Source organism: Rhea pennata, chromosome 1 (genome assembly GCF_028389875.1).
Source record: "Rhea pennata isolate bPtePen1 chromosome 1, bPtePen1.pri, whole genome shotgun sequence".
Taxonomy (NCBI): domain Eukaryota; kingdom Metazoa; phylum Chordata; class Aves; order Rheiformes; family Rheidae; genus Rhea; species Rhea pennata.
Genome location: NC_084663.1, coordinates 57687379 through 57700000, shown reverse-complemented (window position 1 = coordinate 57700000; position 12622 = coordinate 57687379). Strand labels below are relative to the sequence as shown.

Here is a 12622-nt window from a genome sequence, read left to right as displayed (position 1 = left end):
TAGATCAATCAGGTACCTCCCAACCCTCAAACAGAGGAAGGCTTTGCCCATTTTGTCTTTTATACTCCCACTTGTTTTTTTTTTTTTTTTTTTTTTTTGTTTTGTTTTTCTTTTCTTTTTTCTCTCCCCCCCCCCAACAAGAAGCAGAAGTTCAATTAGAGTATCCTTAAGGGGACAAGTTTTACCTACACGGTTAACAGGGAGATTCATAAGAGAAAGACTTTACTTTTCTAGGAAATACATCAGCTTAAGCCTGAGCATTTCTCCAGATCCAAGGCAAGCCTACAAAAAATAAAGGTTAATTCCTTTAATTAAAGAACCATCTTCCTAAGAATAAATATTATTAAAAGTCACCAGCTGGTAATACCAGAGATACTCTTACCAAGTATTTTTAATTGAATAAATCATAAATTAGGGCTAGACTACACTGGAGATTTCCCCAGTAATGTAAGTAGAGTTGCACTTTTATCTCGGCTCCACCAGTGAGTTACGGCACGTCAGCTGAACAGCAGTCAGTGACTACATGCACATTCTTAGTCTGTCGCAAATGCTAGGCACATTAGATAAACCACTTTCACTGAGAGTTTAAGCTAACAAGTTTTACCTTGCCTTTGCCTAGGGTGAAGGGAGCACATGATCAACTAAGGCAGAGCATTTCAGTAAGTGGCGGCATCTTACCCGCATATCTGAGAGCTAACTCCCTAACACAGATATTATTCGGTATGGATTTTCCTCTCCCCTCACCCCCTTGGCTTATCAAATTGCTTCCATGTGACAAACAAAAATAGAAAACAGTACTTGCTTCAAAATAAAGGGTGTCCACCAGATAAATCATACTCATGTTGCTTCAGTTTCATCCCTACCTTAGGCTGGTTTGGCTCCGTTAACCACACGAACAAAACTGAGAAAACCTTTCCCCCAAATTCCAGTTTTGTTCATGTAGTTAGCAGAGTCTTTGCCCTTTTGATATATGAGTAAAGGCATTCACTACCCAAATTGGTTCAACTAGAATAGCAGAGCAGCTGCCCACACACTATAACCAAACAAGCATGAGATAAAACTGTCAAAAATATTATTTAAACTAAACTCTTAATGGAATGGAAGTAAAAGTGAAATAAACAGGCAGCACTGTATGCGAGAGCTGTGTCCAAGACTACATTACTGGTAGGAACTGAGAAATTACAGAACATTATGCAGGCAAGACCTTTAACTGCTGAAACAGCAGGTCACAGAATAAATCTCAGGAAAATCATTTTAGAAACGGTTCTAGCTGGGCAATATATACAGTACGATACCTTCGGTATAAATTTGCAAAGACAATTTCATGATAGATGAATTACATCTGTCCATTAATTTCCAAACACCTAAATTTAAAATATTGCTTGACTGCTAAGCTCGAGATGAATCTTGTTTTATTCTTCGTTCCCATTAAAAAAGAAAAAATCCAAACACTAGCAGCTAGTTCAAAAGAGATTCAAGAGCAAAATATCAGAAGTGCTGTAGCTAAGAGCTCAGTGCATTTGCTGAGTGCACAGAAAGAATCCAGAAATAGCATGCAGAGCCGAGGTTTGGCAAGAACGACGCAGTTTACCCTGAAAGAGGAAAGTCAGACTTGCTAAATGAATGGTGACAGCAGCAAGTCATGCTTTAATGTAGGGAGTGACCCCAGGAACAACTCTGGTTGGGGCAGAAGCGCTAGTTATTACTGTGGAAATTATGTCCCTGTTCTGGTGTTTTTATTTGAGAAGCAGAAGGCCACGTTGTAGAACAGGAAAGGTATGTTGAAGTTATGCCAGCCCTTAGGCAAGAAGTAGTCTTCACGTCACTTTCTGCCTCAGACTAAGACAGAAATAGTAAAAGGCAGCAAGACCTAAATGTTTTTGCTTTAAAAAAAAAAAAAAAAAAAAAAAAAAAAAAAAAAAAAAAAACTTTTTTTTTGAAAACATCCATTTCAAAAAAAAAAAAAAAAACATGAATATCAGAAACCCAGATTTTGGAAATCTTCATTCCCAAAATTCACTGTGCATTCTTCATCTACACAAAACACCATGATGTGGGCACGGAAGTTTTCTACTGACAACATAAGCTAACAGTTAAAATGGTTTTGCAAAAGAGGACAGAAGAAAGTCTGGCACCACTCTCTCCAAAACCCTTTCTAGCAAGCTATTTAATTCCCAGGAATTTCAGAACAGGACAAACCAACTGAAATCCCTGGACAACATCTGCCTAGGGCCTTCTGTGGTTCCACTGACTGCAGGAAAAAACATACCTTGCTACTGGCAGCACTTGAACTTCGGCCCCTACTGCCTTATGGGCCTCTTAACTTGAATTTAAAGATCCACTTATCTCAAGCTAGAGATTTGTGTGTAGGCCAGAGTCAAACCAGCGCAACACTTAAGCCGCTTCTTAAGCTCACATCGTAATGAGGCAAACTGCAAGTTCAAGCTTTTAAGGGCCACAGCAGGCACACCTGCTGCCACCGCTCACAACTCGGCAACGTATGCCAATCGTGAAAATCTAATACGTCTCGACTGTCTGCCACCAAATTGCTTGAGCAGGCAGATCGAGCTGCGGTGTTCTCTTTCATATACATTACCAGGTCCTCAGCACAATCCTGACAGGGAGACCTTTTCCACAGATGAGAAGTGTGGCAGATACACAAACCCTATAGGAAACAAATTTCAGAATGGCAGATTGCCAAAGGCATCTCTAGGCAAAAGGAAGAAAAACTGACACTGCCATCCAACTACCCTGGAATATTTGTAATGGAACAGAAAAGTGTGCAACTGTCATCAAGATGAAAATGAAGAAAATCACAGCTAGATTAAAAAAAAAAAGAGAGAGAGAGAATTTTTTTTTTTTTTTTTGCACATTCTGTTCCTGACTTACCTTCTTTACAATTATGGGACAGATTTAATAATAGTCCCTAAAAATCCAGTTGTCACATTTTGATATTTCTCCGACTGCCCACAGAGATCTAATTACCTCAAACACTCCACATGCCTGAAGAAATCTCACACGGACAAGTCCATTCCTCAGCCTCTCCCCCAAAAAAGGTCTGAAAAGTGGAAGCAGCCACAATGCTATGATGATCAGGTGACTCCTGGGGCTGTGCATCAGGGTCAAGGAATATGGACAAAAAGGGGAACATCTGCTCCAGAATTAGAGAGGGCAGGATGCTTAAAAAAAATGTAAAAATAATTAAACAAGTTAATGAGTCGTAGTTGGCAGAGAAAGCCCAGGTTGAGAAAGATACAACTCCTCAGTGAAAGGAGAAAGACAGCAAGAAACCCTCCCATGTCAAGGCAGAAAGAGACCCAAGTTAGAAACTCCGTAGTGGAGCTGTGACAGAAGAGGAGGGAGAGAGAAAGGACGTACCAAGAGAAGAGCAGATTTCTTCTGGAGTTTAAAGGCTGGACTAAGCTTTTGAGGACGAACAAAAGGGAATGTCTGTGGTGGATCCGAACAGGAGACAGGGGTGAAACAGCTACGCCATAGGGTTTGTTACGTTATTATTTGTTTCTGTTTGTTTTAAAGGGAAGTTAACAGAAAAACACCAGAAGCTTAAAATGCTCAAAGCATACAGCCTGCCATCCCTCCTAGATAACGACAGAAATTCCCGCCCTATAGTGAGAAGGGCTTCTTGGGATCCAGCAGCCCTTCGACTCCTCACCGATGGCTGGGGGTAGAGGGGGGTTCCCATATCAGCAACTCGGCAGCACGGAGCTCCTTGCACTGGCACCAGCCGTCTGCCCAATTCAGACCTGTAATCTCCCTCGACTTTGATTTAATGCGGCAATTACTGGTAATGTGGTTTGAAGGAGATAAATGCCCAGTACAGGGCTGGTTGGCACTGACGCTCATTCCGCTCATGATGCGAGAACAGTTTTAATTAAAATCCCCTTTATGATAAAGGAGCTGCTTGACTGGATGTTTCTGTGCAGCCCTGATACGGAGCCTCCTCCAAAGCGGATTAGAAATCAAAGTTTCCCCCTTCTCGCTACTGGCAACACACAAAAATATGGAATACAGTTACCATGTCGCTCCTCTGCAATTTCCTTAACCCTAGAGCTGCTGGGAAAATGTCACATTTGCTTAAAAACAACTGCCACCTCCTGTCACAGCTCTAAGTGTTTTCCAAGAACTAAGTACCAGCAATGCATTAATCAGAGTAAATGCATCCAGAGGACTCATCCTCCATGATTCCAAACCATTTTCTCTTTCTCTATTTTAAAATGGAATTAGCTTGGCCAGTTATACTGCAGACTTGTCATTACAGACTGCATCCTGGTGAGGAGGGAAGACAGAACCACGGTGCTTTGGCAAGATGGTAGAAAGCCGGGAGCTAGCTGCAAGGCTGGAATAGCAGGAGATTCTGCTGCGTGACACAGAGGAGCACTGACAGGGAAGATGGGAGGAAGGCTGAAATAGTACAAAAGATAAAGGACAAAATTTGGCAGAATAGTCAGGATCTCAGCGCGGACACGTTCCAGAAATCATCTGTCAGCTCTTGATCGAGTTACAACAAATATAGGTGCAATTTGGGGTTGGTTTTCTTCTTTATGATATAGGAAATACCAGAGATGAATATATTAAGCACAGCTCGTTTCTATTATTGCAAGTGCCAAGAGCAGATTGTCACAGTGAGAAATTGGCCTTGTGCATTACACAGAAAAGGCAGCACTGGGTTTTGAGGCCTGCAGACAGCACAATGTGAAGATAAAGAGCCTCAAGTCTGAATGCACATTATTTCTCTCCTTAAGTCAGTGAAACACACAAAGATAAAAAGGCTGATTTAAGCAGTTGAATTCCTCCTCGACTCTCAGAATATATCTGTGGACCACAGCACCGTTCAAATCTGGTCCCAGGAATCTCCCCCCTCAACTTCAGAGTTTTTGCATCATCCATGTTCTCTGAAAATTTCTTCTTCGCTAAAGCCCTCTGTGCCACTTGGTGGTATTCTGTTCAGGAAAAGAAAATCGTTTCTTTCAAATTCCTGTCTTAAAATGGCTCTAACATTGCAGGAATGTCCCCTCCATCAGACAGCACAATACCCAACAACAGCTGAGAAAGAAATTTCCAAACAGAACCAGGAGGAGTTCAGCACAGCTCACCATACAGGATGCTGAAGAAGCAAATGTGAAACCAAGAAAGGCTGACGTAGCACCACCCTAACGGTGAAATCAGCCTTCAGGAGCAATTGCTCCTCAACTGGATGAACAAAGGATAAAAACACCAGGCCAGAAAAGGCAACATTAAGATATAATGCAGTTATGTTTATCCACGGGGCGAAAAAAATGAAACCAAAAAAGGCCTGGTATAATTAACAAGATTAAAGGGGGATTTAGGATCAGGACAGAAAAGCAATAGGCCAGATTGATCCTTACAGGATTAAAGCTGGAATCCTACTAAGAGTCCAGTGGTTGAGAGATCAACGCAATGTAATGGGATTAAATCAACATCAGCTTTTGTTTTTACACATCTGAACCCCCAGCGCCTGCACTCTTACCACTTCAGACAAACAGTAGAAAGGTTGATTGGTATCAACAGACAATTGGTGTGAAGATCAGCCACGCACTTCCACTCTCCAACTCCGTAACAGTAGGACAAACAGCACAGGTACTGCCACTTCGACAGCAAACGGACAAAAGCTTTGGTGTATAACAGGTTGTCCAAATATTGAAGAAAGATGAGGATTTACCAAAAAGTCAGTGGTCCGGTCAGCTATAAATTTACTTATATCAAGTTTGATGGGATCACCCCATGACTGATGAATGGGAAAGCCAGGAGGAGAGTCCCAGCTGCATTCAGACATGCTGCAGACTGGCAATTGGATTTTGATACTGTCTCTTGACGAAGAGGAACAAAGGAAGCAGTATACTCTGCGGAACATATCAGCAAACGTTTAAGACAAATTGTCGCACGTCCCTATTGCACAACAATATCCAAGAAATACAAAAGTGAGAAAAGCCTCTTTCAGAATGTATCATTTGCATTACAGCTGGTGTAACACATGCAGACCAGCTGCACCTCTATTCCACTGCCCTGAAGTTTGCAAAGCTTGCTGGTAATTTGAGTTGGTATTGGGGTGGGAGACAAAAGGAGAGAAGGAGAAAAATAGGACAGGGCACTTTATTTTTAAATATATATATTTATATAGTTACACATATATTATCTATAAATATATATATATAATTGTATATGTATATTATATATATATATTATATATTATATAGTAATATCAATTAATATTAATATATACAAATATATATTATTTTATATATTATATATTTGTGCATTTGTGTGTGTGTGTGTAAACTATTTTTGAAGTTTTCATTCTTGTAAAAGAGAAAAAAAATATAGGTTTAAATTAGATGGTATCCATCACCATCCTGCTCTACTGAAGATGGAATGAGTGTTTATCACACACCTGTTCTCAACAACAAACCAGTTGCACTGGAGAGCAAAACTTCACATGCTAAGAAAAGGCATCAAAGCGTCTTCTGTTTCCTACAGCATTTCTGGGGAGTCCCTAAAGGTGTTTTAAAACAATAATTATATATACTCTATATACAAATCAGCAAAAATCTCTCTGCTTTTCAGTGAACACTATATTCTAGCAGAAGAAAAATCTCACTAGCATCAAAATTTTACAATTCAGATAATGCTCTGTTGCTAAAGATGCCACAATAAGTTGCCTCATCTATGATGAATGTGATTTTCCATTTCAGCAGGTGGGACAAGAAAAGTCATCCTTCATTCACTGATCCTCCTCACTTAAGCATCAGCCAATGACCCACCATAATAAACTGCTTTGGGGGCAAGGGGTGGAATAGCTGCAACTACCACTGGAATCAACAGGCCTCTGATCGAAGCTGCTTCCGTGTGTTACTGAGACGGTTCTGATGGAGTTATGTACTTCATTTACACTGTTAAATAGGCTTTACCTCTTTCTCAAGAGAGGGTGAGGCTTTATTCAGATGGCTTCTCCATCCAAGGGACGGAGGCAAGCAAACATCCCCTACTGATCAAGGGCAGCACTAAAGGAGGTGAAAAGTTAGAAAATAGCAATGGATAGATCATACTATGCCTGTTTCCTATTTTCTAGCCACGTATACATATTTGAATTTCAACATTTTTCCGCATTTAAACTTTGTTTCAACACTAGATGATTTATAAATTATGAAAAAGTACAGAAGAACATTCCAGTATCATCCTATGCCAGCACTTTAAAGTACAATGAATAACAAACCCCAAGAATATGTAAAAGTTGACATCTGGTTAAAGTATTTTTACATTATCATAGTCTTAATGTCCAAGATTCATCTACAGCTTTCTGTGGGGTATAGTTTTTCTCCTACCTCAAATGAAACATGTTAACTGCCTTTGCCCTGAATTCAGCTACAGACTGAAGAACCATCTGGTAAAAAGCCATCAACAGCATTGTGCAGGGAGTATATTAGTCATGAGAGCAGGACTCAGAACAATGAAACCTAAATTTAAGGGACAGACAAGAGAAACTTAATTACTTGTTTAAGCAGCTTCACAGCTTTGAGGAATCTTTAACACTTTCAGCAAAAGCACCAGAGGACACAAAGCACATCCTCAGTTGGTTTCTTACTTTCCTGCAAGTCCATTTTCCCTTCCAGCGCAAAACTATCCATGCTGGTCCATCAGCACAACCTGCCTCTCCAGTGAAGAGCTGAAGAATGTGTTGCATTGTATTGGGTATAGAGTATTGTCCAGAACCTTGGCACTGTGGATCTGTGGGCGCAGACTACAGACCCTTCTCCAAACTGACAACTGTCTAAAGAAAGCATTTTGTCTAACCCACAAACTCCTCCTGTACCAAGAAGTCCTGCAGAAGGAGTACAGGATTTCTTCGAGCTAATCATTCAAGTCACCCAGTCATTCTTTGGGTGAAGCATACATGCATATGTACTTGATACCTTAGGAGCTTCAGCAAGAAAAATCATCCAAATTTAGGTGTACTCAAAGACCTTTCCTATACTATCACTGTAACCCCGGGAGTTAGGCCAATGGTAAAGTTCTGGCATTGCTGGAATTAAGATTTGCAAGAAAGGACCAAGGGACATGAAGGAAACTGATGGTAATAGTGATTTGAGGTAGAACATCCTTCTTCCTCAAGTTTTCAGCTGCAAATTAGGAAGGGTGAGAACAGGTTTATTCTCTTCCTTCCAAGAGGAACAGGTTGTTTTGTGATAAACACACTCAAACAGAATTTCATTCCTGTCAGTCTCCTAAGACTTGGGCAGTCTTAAAACAAACAATCTCCTGAACTCACTGCTGTTTGGACAAGGAGGAAATAAAGCGGATGGGCAGAAGAGCTGCCGGAGAAACTCAGCCACCCTACATCTCTGTAATTCTTTTGTATAGACCCATCAAGGAAGTAAATTCCTGAATGTGCTAGCAATGCAACGGACACTGATTTTACTTATTTTTATATTGATCAAGTGTAGCCCAGTGGATAGATCACTCCAGTCCCTCATCTTCCTTCTCTGAAGCCAATGGCTTAATTTAGAGTGGCTTCTCCCTCTGAACTGCAGAGTTCTCCTGCTTCAGTAGCAACTTCGGCATCTTCCAGAATTACAGGCTTGCAGGAATGCAGCACTGGAAAAGACCTCCTGGATCATTAGCTCTAGTTCCCTATTAACATAGACAGTCACATTATATAATCTCTTTTATGAACTCTTCTTGCTCCATTTCCCAGATCTCTAAAGTTTGTTTAAAAACCTAAATGCAAATAGATGCAAGTTGCTTTGTAACACCAACCCCCAGGGAAGTGCAATGCAGATATCCCCAAACTGGCTGTACAGAGAGCAGCTTGGAAGCAGCATGACCACGTTCACAAGGTGCTGCACCAAAGCTAATAAACCTTACCTGTCAATAGAACTCATTATCTCAGTTGCAGTGCTGGACAAACACAACTATACTACTTCTAGATTCAAGCTGCTAGATACGCATGACAATATGGCTCCGTGGGGACTTGCAAGCTAGAAAATCAGCTCACATGTTACTAGCTCGGGGATCTTTGCAAACATTCATTTTCATGATTTTCCAGGGCTTTCCTACTCTAGAGCAAGGATTCAGAAGTGGTGCTTCTATTAATGGCATGTGCCTTTTGCCATCCTCACAGAAATCCACCCAAAACTGACCAAGCAGTAAGCCTCTAAACAGCACAGCATACATGCATGTATTCAGGAAAACCTTCCCGCATTTTCACAACCACAGCCTCCCAGAGGCCATCACATCTTAACTTCTCTTAGCGTTGACCACACTGTGCGCAGATCATCCTTACACAGCAACTGCACATTCTCCTTCCCTTCATAGCTCCAGCTTATGGTTGACAAGTTCATTTGCCATTCCTACCAAACAGGTTCCAGTCAAAAACCTACAGGCACAGCCAGATTTCCCTACCAGTAACTGCCCCAGGCTTAGCATGAGAACAGAGCAGGGAAGCCATTTTCCCTGGATAGCCTCTTGCTCTGATATCAAATGCATGCTTTGAAAGCCATGCTGTAATCACCATCCTTATCACATGAGGAAGAGCACGTTGCTAAGACCCAGTTTGGCAGCAGAATTGGGTTTCTAGTCCCTTGGTGGTAAAGCTGATGAGCTTGGAACCTAGAGGGAAAGATTATTCCAGTGAATGCAAAGAGAGGCTTTTAAGTGACAAAAAAAGCAAGTACAACACAATTCAGGAAGAAAAACAACAAAAAAAATATTTTAAAGTGAACTTGGCAAGCCTACTAGCACTATTCTTGTCTGTATAGTAGATAATTAGTAGGTGTAGGTAAGATCTTCATTTTCACAGGCCTCTGGAGAAAGAAATCATTTCTAGTTGCAATAGGCAGCCAGCCCTCTCACAAACACTCAGCATGTACTCTGTACATGGCTGCGAGAAATGAAGGAATTATCTATACACACACACACACTATAATCCAAGATCACAGCTATGAATCCTGCACTTTCCTATCAGGAGCCTAGCAACAGCATGGACCGCCCCTATCTTGGTCCCTCCTTTCTTTGATGGTTTCAGTTGTCTTTCAGCATGGGCAAAGGATGGCCGATAAATTGCTTGCTAGGGCTGTTGCCCCTTCCTTTTAACCTTTCTTGTTACAACGGACCTCCAGCAAAGCGACATTTATACCCACAACTCTCAGAAGACATCATGCTCTTTAGAAAATACTTGGAATGAAATGACTCTAGATTATATCTTATGACTCACAGTACATGAAGATTCATCTCCTCACAAATGAAAATAAAAAAAAGGGGGGGGCTTTCTTATCCAGAAAAGGGCTGAACAATTTTCCCACACTAGGCCCTTGCCACTCCACTCCTGGCTGCAGCCAGCAGAATGGTTGCCCCTGTGCTGTCTGTGCATACCTCCCTCCAAGCAAAGACCCTCTCTCCTTTGTATGCCCAACTACCCTACGTCCCATCTGGAAAACAGATGACTAGGAACCCTCTAGAGCAAGTCAGGAACCCAGAAAGGTGTAGGCAAAGGGGGAACAGAGGGGGAGGTGAAGAAGAAAAGGGATAAGGGTAGATTTAGAAGGTTCCCTATCCAACAAAATATCCTGTCTGCAAAAACAGAACTCCTATATGCATTTTCTGTACATAAGAAAAAATATCCATACTGAGTTTCTATATGAATGATTAAAGCATACATTTGAACAGTCTGCAACATTAAAAAGAGACTACCATACTGTCTCTGCCTCAGCGAGACTTCATACAACTACATCCTACACAATAAAGGCGTTAAGATAAATATTCGCTTTCGATATTTAACGGCAGAGCTAGTCTGCCGCCTTCACTTCCCTCGCAGTGCCCAGCATTAGGTCACCATGATAGACATCTTAAGCTTCCCACTCTCCAGGTTTCTACAGCCCAGAATCAACTGCAGTCTGCAAGCCCCTCATTCAGGGTATTCTGCAACAGGTTTCACTCCAGGGAATACAGTTCAGCAAGCAGGAATTTCAATCTGAATGTAGGATAGGATGCCAGGTCATTTCAGAGGCACAACATTATAATTAGGGGCCTGTAATGTTGCAAGTAGTCTGCATGTTCAGATCCAATGTCCACTCCACACAAGAACTAGAAAGAAAGATGTGTTCTCCTTTTTATTTTATTATTTGACAAATATGACAGCATTTGTGATATGTCAATATCACACAATCTCTTTAAGGAAGATCATTCTGAAACTTGCAGGCCTAAAGGGGGCAAAATTATGGTTGCTCTGGGAAACTTAATTCTGGATTTCAGAACTTGCATATTTAAAACTTTGAATTTAATACTGCAGTAATGTAGTTTCATGCATTGAATTAAGGAATGACTCAGTGCAAATCTCCATGCATCTGCTGAAGTTCTGACGTTCCAAGGACAAGAGGCACAGAACAGAAAAATAAAATACAGATCAGGGAGCAAGAAGAGAATGGAGTGGAAATTGTAAGCATAGAAGCAAAAAACTAGTACAGTCAAGGCACAGCAAACCAGATACACCACTCAGGGCTCCTCGTTCTTATACCACTAAAGGCTATGTGGCACACCAGGATAAAAACAGCTTAAAGCTGCAGTACACAATGGACATGGAGGAAAAGGTTCCTGAAAGGAATGAGAGTAGAGGATGATTCCCAGAAAGTAATAGTGTAACCTGTACTGAGAAGAGAAAGATCACATCCAGATAGCATAAAGTTACTAACATTTTTCTTAATTATTATGGCGTGATGCCAGGCTGATGCCCTAAAAAACCCCTTCAGCTATTCAAGTGTTTTGTAAATATTTTCTCCACTCGTCTGGAAGTTCAACTACAATGCAAGCACAGTAACAATGTACAGCTGTACAGCAAAATTCGGGGTGCAAGTGGAAGCAACAGCACAAGGAGGAATACTGTGCTTTATTCACTGGGAAATGCTCCCCAAATAAATCCTCTCTCAAGAATCTGGTACAGCACTTCATCTTTCACGCTAAAGACGGTCTTCATGCTGGCTGAGACCGCCACTTTATGGGACAGTGCTCGTGCACCCATCACCAGCAGCAAGAGGAAAGGCAGCGGGGCAGTTCTCTCGGCTTGGCTCCCACGCTCGGCCAACATCCTCTGCCTTTCAGCTCCGTAAGGAACATCTCCATTGTTTATTGCTTATCTGAAATCAGCAGCAGCACGGCTGGATTACTTCTCATCTTACCCCGCCTACCGAATTAAGCAGAAATCTTAACTCATCCACAGGGTTTGCCTGGCCTTTCTCTATAAAACCTGTCATCCAAATTCAGGGTGCTGCACCTGAGGTTGAACTGGGAAGGGGGAGAGTAGAAAAGGTGAACATGCCCACAAGCAGGACCTGCTGTACCTAAACAAGCAAGTGTGCATACCCCAGCACAGAATCAAGTTACCCTATAACAAAGATAGTGTGTGTATGTGCAAAGGAGGGAAGTAAAATCCTTTTGCCCGTGTTCCAAAGCTTGCTTTGTTGTTAAAATAAACCGGTGTTTGCTTCTGGGAGTTATGTGGAATAAGATTCCAAAACCAGCAGTGATTAGAACCCCCCCCCTTCAGAATTACGAACAGATTTAAAAAATAAACAAAAACTTCTGAATTGATTAC

At 41.4% G+C, this 12622-nt stretch overlaps 1 protein-coding gene across 6 annotated transcripts in view; it reads right to left on the bottom strand.

The window, feature by feature from the left end:
• The window catches only part of RBFOX2 (RNA binding fox-1 homolog 2), a 170413-nt gene that overhangs the window by 95192 nt on the left and 62599 nt on the right, over positions 1-12622 (bottom strand). The gene's annotated exons all lie outside the window — the stretch shown is intronic.